This window comes from Austrofundulus limnaeus, unplaced genomic scaffold, assembly GCF_001266775.1.
Source record: "Austrofundulus limnaeus strain Quisiro unplaced genomic scaffold, Austrofundulus_limnaeus-1.0 Scaffold496, whole genome shotgun sequence".
Taxonomy (NCBI): Eukaryota; Metazoa; Chordata; class Actinopteri; order Cyprinodontiformes; family Rivulidae; genus Austrofundulus; species Austrofundulus limnaeus.
Genome location: NW_013952898.1, coordinates 103,550 through 110,500, shown reverse-complemented (window position 1 = coordinate 110,500; position 6,951 = coordinate 103,550). Strand labels below are relative to the sequence as shown.

The following is a 6,951-nucleotide window of genomic DNA, read 5'->3' as shown; positions in this document are numbered from 1 at the left end:
TTCATGTCATTAGCACCTCTAGTAATATATTTACTGAGAAAAATGATGACGTGTTCAATATTTATTTTACCTGCAGTATGTTTTTTAAGACTATTAGGTTGGTGCAGGGTTCCCATTTAGGCAATAAAAGATTTAGTCTTGACTGCTTAGCTACAAACAAATATGACAGTCGTAATAAAGACTATAATCATAAAAGCAGCAGCAAATAATTAAAAAATCCAACTATCCTCTATAAATACTTTTAAAATTGAAATATTCACTCCAAGTATCTCATAAAGATAAAAGCATATCAACAAATAAATGTGTTGCAGTCCAAGCTGTCAATCTGTTGCTGTGCTTTTATTTTTATATGACAAACTTACAGTAAGTATTGTTTTTATTCACACAACTTACACACTGTTTAATAAAACCTTGCCTAAACCAGCTCAAGAGGAGAGTAATATTTTTACTGGAGAGGAAGTAGGAAAGTGAAGCAGAACCACCACAAAATAAAAAAGTGCCAGGTATCTTGGTTTTTGTTCCTTAATAATTGCTTTGATTTTTATGAAAAGCTGCTTATTTAATAATCTCATAAAATCTGATTTGTATTTTTATTTGTAGGTTGCATGATGTCATGTCAGTTTTGGTTACGAGTATCACTAAAACAGAAAAAAATAAAATTTTGGTGGTTATCATAATTACAACTTTTTTGGGGTAAAATTATTAATATTCTTATTTTTAAACATGTAGTTGAGTGTCATCATTGCTTGACAGAGTGCCATGTGTTACAAATAAAACTAAATCAAGAATAAACAAAATAAAAGGCAAAATCGAACTCTAAACCCATTTGTGACTATTTGTCACATTCATTTTCATCTCAGACACAGCAGTGACTTTAAAAACAGACTGATTCATATATGGACTAGTTTCTAAAGGAGTTATGAAATCAGGAGTTCATTTATGCAGGTAAAACATACAGTATTTAACAACCTGTTAAAATACACCAGAATGCAAGAAACAACATACTTCAATCAAAATTTCCTGGGGGCGGGGTGGGGCCAGTGTGCCCTTCACACACATTACAATGCTTCTGATTCCCATGATGCCCATGAATAGCAGCAAAGACATGCATAGTAGTAGCACTTTTGTAAAAGAAATATTAATAGCTGTAAAATTGCAAATAGGATGGGACTGAGAAGGTGAGGGGGAAATTTGAGAGGCTGTGCCAGGCATTGACAAATTCCACATTCCGAYTGTTGTGGGCCGGCCGAGTCAAAGTCCAGGGCTGTTTTGTAGCGCTAGTCCGTCCCTGAATATCAGCCAATAAACCTGTCACTTACTAARCACTATGTTCAGTTGAACATGTTCAGTTCCAAGTCAATCGACAGAACCTCCTTTGTCATTTCAGACAAGATTTCTTTACTGACAATGAGAATGAGTTGGTATTTGATAACAAAGTCAGTCTGTACTGTTTTACCATCTTTTTCAGACAAAATAGTAAACCCAACAGAGAAGTAAACAAAACAACAATGTCCAACTAGTTAAAACTAGTTTGGCTTCATAAAATCCTACAGTATCTTCAACTTTACGTAATCCAACATTCCATTCCCACGCTGTTTAAGAAGTCAAACGAGAGGGTCACACTGGGACATATGAATAAAGGCAGTCAAAGAGGTAGACTTTAGTATCCCCAATAAATGCTGCTGCCTAAGAGACTTCAAGCAGGCCCATGAGCTTACATTTATTGACAGGTTGAAAAGGCAAAGGGCAAGGAATCGTGACAAGTTTGGGAAGGAGTTGGGAAAGCCACCACTAAGAAGGAACGATGGGTGAAAATCTGCAATATGCTGAAACACACACATACACACACACAAAACAGAATGTGACAGGGACAACAACAAAGACATGGCTGTCAGTCAAGCTTTATTATATGGGTGGAATCCCAAATGAAATTGGAAACCCTTCCTTTTCAATACAAAATTTATTACTTTTCGTCTTTTAAAGTCAAAGTCCACATTATTCAGGACTGCTCTCATCATTGACTGAGTTTAGTAAAAACTTCTGTAAAAGGTCAATTAATTTCAAGACTGATGATGTGACCCAGGTAGTGAATGAAGAAGAWAACTCGTTAAGAATAAGGAGAAAAACAAGCAAAGAACCAGAGGCATGCCTCTCTGAGATCAGAGTGGCACTGTGAAGCCCTGGCTACACAAAAAATGTGAGATTACAGCTCTGACAGCAAACATATAAAGTGTTGATCTCTATTTCGGGGGAGAAAAAAAAGTTGAGATGACACAATTTAACTGTTAAAATGTAGAAAAATGACCACCTAAYGTTTCAATGTTTAGACTGTTAAGCACTGACCTCAAAAAATGCAGCAGCCTCCGTTTCTTATTACTCCGAGGTACAACACTTCCTACAATTCCTGCCTTTGGTTTTCAGAGAGTCTAATAGACATTTTAAGAAGGTGCTATAACTTTTTGTTCTATGCCAACTACCTCTGTAGCACCAGTGCTACAACCTAGAAAAGTTAACTTACAGCCCAGTCCCTGTTATGCTGAGCAGGATAAGTCACAGGGGGATTGAGCGTGCACATATCTTTTGTAGCAAGGTATTAGTGATTTATTATTGTGGTGGCATTGTAACAACAAGGTCTGTTCACACTGGTGTGGCTTGGTCATTAAGAATTTGAAGAAGAATTGACCATGCTGGAAAACCTATCCTCTCTCTAAAAGAAAAAAAATTGTATAGGTCTTCTGGACGGGTTCTTCTCTAATGAAACGTTTCRTCTCTTCTCCAAGACACTTCTTCAGTCTGAGAGTTTCAGGCAAAAATCAGGCTTTTAAGCCCTGCCTCCGTGTGACTGATACATCACATGGCTATCGTTGACGCCTAATTAACACCTATTGTTAACAGGGGGTGGAGTGATACTGGCAATGGCCGCGCTGTAGGAGGGGGACAACTGAAAACAGAGGCCTCCACCTCTGTTTAATGATGGACGGTCTTTCTTCACAAAAATGGCTTCTTTTACTCCTCTCTCAAACCAACATTCCTCTCTATCAAGAATGAGAACATCCTCATCTCTGAAAGAGTGACCGCTGACCTGTAAATGAGTGAAAACTGCAGAGTTCTGGCCATTAGACGTAGCTCGTCTGTGTTGGGACATTCTTTTGAACAGTGGTTGCTTTGTTTCCCCGATGTATAACTGGTCGTAGTCCTCCTGGCACTTAACAGCATATACAACATTGCTCTGTTTGTGCCGGGGCACCAGATCTTTGGGGTGAACCAGCCTTTGCCGTAATGTGTTTTGGGGTTTGAAAGCCACTGGGACATCATGTTTAGAAAATAAATGTCTCAGTTTCTCCGAAACACCCGTAACATAGGGAATAACCACTGGTTTGGGTCTGGGTTTGGGGTCTTCATTTTCACCTGAAGGTTGCATGGAGTCCTGTCTGTGTTTCCTGTCTGCTTTCAGGAAAGCCCAGTCAGGATAACCACACTGCTCCAGGGCCTGTCATGTGTGTGATTTCTCTTTCTCCCTGGCTCCTGGGTTTGTAGGGACACTGTCTGCTCTGTGGTACAGAGTCCTGATCACTCCTAACTTGTGTTCCAGTGGGTGGTGGGAGTCAAAACGCAAATATTGGTCTGTGTGGGTGGGCTTACGATATATGCCAGTTTCCAACCGTCCTCCATCCTCTATCCTCTCTCTCCATGTACCAATAAATACTACCTTACACTCAGCCGTCCTTTATTCACCTTTTCAATGCAAAGCAAGAATCACTTGTTCTCAAAGTGGTCAAGCCTGTTGGACAAAGATTAGTAGTAGATGTGGTTGAGGTTCTGCACAGAAAACCTTTGCACCTGTTTCTATCATGATGTAGAATAGTGGTTCCAATACAACAGCAAGGCTAACGCTATCTTTCCAATAAGATTTTTTTTCATTTACCACAGTTAGTTGTGTGAATGCTTCATAGCATTCATTGTGTGAATGCTTCATAGTATTCCTATACCGTCCTGTCGTCAGTTACGTCATCACACCTGTGTCAACAGGGCTGTGAATGCAGAGACAACTGAGAAGGAGTTTGAAATATAATGAAGAAGTTATAGTGATTTAAAACATGTAAAGAGAGAATAAACCCTCAAAATTTCCCCGACCCGCTGCAGAAAGTTACGTCGGGACCATTTCTTTTGCCACCCACAACCCCACTGTCAATGCACGTCACGCAGAGCGAAGCTTTAACAACTGTAGTTTTTTCACACCCAAGTTGTCGGAGAAATAAACTTGTTTTGATAAAAGATGATAAAAAAAAGATGTGGAAGTCCGTTCAGTCATAAATCCATCTTGCTAATGTAGCCTAAAGTCGGCTTCTGCTCTGATGATGATGATGATGATGATGATGATGATGATGAAGATGACGATGAGAGCGCAACAGAGCAGCAGCAAGTTCAGCAGGCAAAGGCAAGGTATGGTAGGCAATGTTACATTTATTTGGCTTCACCACAGTTACTTGAAATTGTTTTATGACAGGACTATGTGCAGCTTAAGCCACTTAAGGTCCTGTCACACTATAACATTTTAGGCAACATTGAATTTTTTTTATGTCTAAATTACTAATTTTACTTGAAGTACTGGTTATAACATCTTTATTTTGATATTGTTGAAAATTTGAGAAATGTTTTTGTTGTTGAAACCGTTTTGCAGTATACATATATAAAACATTCTTTTGTACTTCTGTTATGTTCATTTGCACTACAGCAAAAATGCTGGGTTTGATTATGATTACAGTTTTCTGCACAATAAATGCTCTAAAAATTACATTATCTTTGCTTTTTATGATAATTTTCTACCGCRATATATACCGTTACCATGAAGGGATTCAATTTATACCATGATATGAATTTGAGGTCATACCACCCAGCCCTAACCAGAGGCCATGAGTTAGTTTTTACTACATTGTTCAACTTTTTTTACAACACATCCTCTGCACCATTTAACACCTAACAGCAGCCGAGAAACCCACAGAACAAGTTACCTTCATAAACCTGAGTAACCAGACTAAATCATCTGTACCTGATAAAAGTTACAAAAAATTATAGAACAATGTGAGTAAAACKGAAGTGTAAATCTCCTTACCAAAGAACAAAAACTTGTTTAAGAAACTGATGTCACTGGTGTTAGTACTAAATAAACTACAACTACTTTTTAAATCACAGATTACACATGTACACACAGATTTTCCATGTAGATTAGCTTCAAAATAAAACCATGGTCTACTTCTGCACAGAGCCAGTGTGACAGRAAACATTCATAGGGATGGGATWAATGGGATCAACAACAATCACTGAGAGCTGATACCAAGATGTCTGATATTACAAAATATTGAAAACAGCACAATTTCTGCACACAGAAATAGAAAATACAACTTCGACTACAAAACCACTTTCACTAATCAGAATTTTGTTAAATTTATTTTGTAGTTTACATATAAACTATGGTTTTACCCAGCATGTTTCTATATATTTATCTATTAGAATGAAATATAATACATAGGCCTAAAGGGTAGATTGTCTACTGTATTTGTAATGAACAAGACACGAGTCAAATAAAACCATCAGGGACCTTTACAGCAGATGTAGTAACTAAATCYAAGTGCTACATTTAAGATTTTTCTCTGGTTGACATGATTCGTGCACTTTAGCCGGAGCAGTGAGGGAGGTGCACAGGGGGTAAAGGTACAATCTTGCTGTCTAAGCCACAGACAGGCACAGAATTTATTGTTAGATTTTAAATTCTAAAAAGTCCCRGGAGGTTCGGCGGCACAGAGCGGGAGGAGGGGATGCAGTCGGACGTGAACACGTCCGGATGCTGCTGCTCGGTGAGGACAGGAGAAGTTGTGGTGCTTTTTCACCAGGACTCAGAAACAAGGACCCGCCCTACTCTGCTCTGGTTGTGTAAAACTATGGCTCTGGTTCACATTATTTGTTGATCGCCACATCAGTTTAATCCTGTATCATCCAATGCAACAAATACAAGTTGTTTTCTCTCTCAATTTTACAAATGATGAAAATCAGTCAATAGACAACTTCAATCCACAAATTTCAAACCCCAAAAAACATCCAAGGACTTTGAAAGACAAGTGTCATTTTTGGCTGTTTTCAAAAACTTTCCAGGGCTTTGAGTTCTTCTTCTTTTTTTTTTTTCAAATACACATACTTTCAAGGATTTCAAGGACCCGTGGGAACCCTGAAAACTCTTTTTCAGTTTTTCCTGAAGGGGACATGAAGCAACAGCTCAGAAATCTGCCTGTCAGTCTGTGGACGGACAGATAACAGCAGCAGAGATCAGCAGYGTTTAGGTGCAGCTCAGTCTAAAATGCCAGCTATTCTGCTCCTTCCTTAAAAAAACCATTGTTGTGCACTAACAGCCAAGCAGAAAATAATTAACACAATATGGGATTAATAAAAGTATTAAAGTTGTAATGCATCGATGAAGTGTCATTATCCCTCATAAGAATATTTTTTAGTCCCACATTTGGGTTTTCAGGGTCTCCCTATTTACCCCCTAATTAACCCCATCCCACTCCACACACACACACCCACCTCGTTAGTGTTAAATTTTGACCACGACAGTCAGTCACCGTCTGATGAGTCTACATGTTGTAATTTATTGCACTGACTTCTGTCACTAAGCAGTTTCACCCAAACAAGCCTATTTCATATTGTTGGTCGTTCAGCCACAGCAGAGCAGCAGCTCTATGCCGTCCTGCATGAGGACATCTGTGAACGTGAAGGAGGAGGGAGACAAATCATTAGAAAAAAATATGAGTCAGACACAGATGAAGATGACATGTTAGAATTCAGAGCATGGACAGAAACAGAGCTCTGTGATGACGGAGAGATGGAAGGAAGATCCTCCGTTGAACAAGAAAGCCATGCGTAGTTTTGTGTAAAAAAATATATACTGTGTATATA

The 6,951-nt window shown here is 38.7% G+C and overlaps 1 protein-coding gene across 1 annotated transcript in view; it reads right to left on the bottom strand.

Moving 5' to 3' along the window:
* LOC106530164 (membrane-associated guanylate kinase, WW and PDZ domain-containing protein 3) overlaps positions 1-6,951 on the bottom strand; it is a gene marked incomplete in the record, with an annotated part of 125,785 nt that overhangs the window by 116,324 nt on the left and 2,510 nt on the right.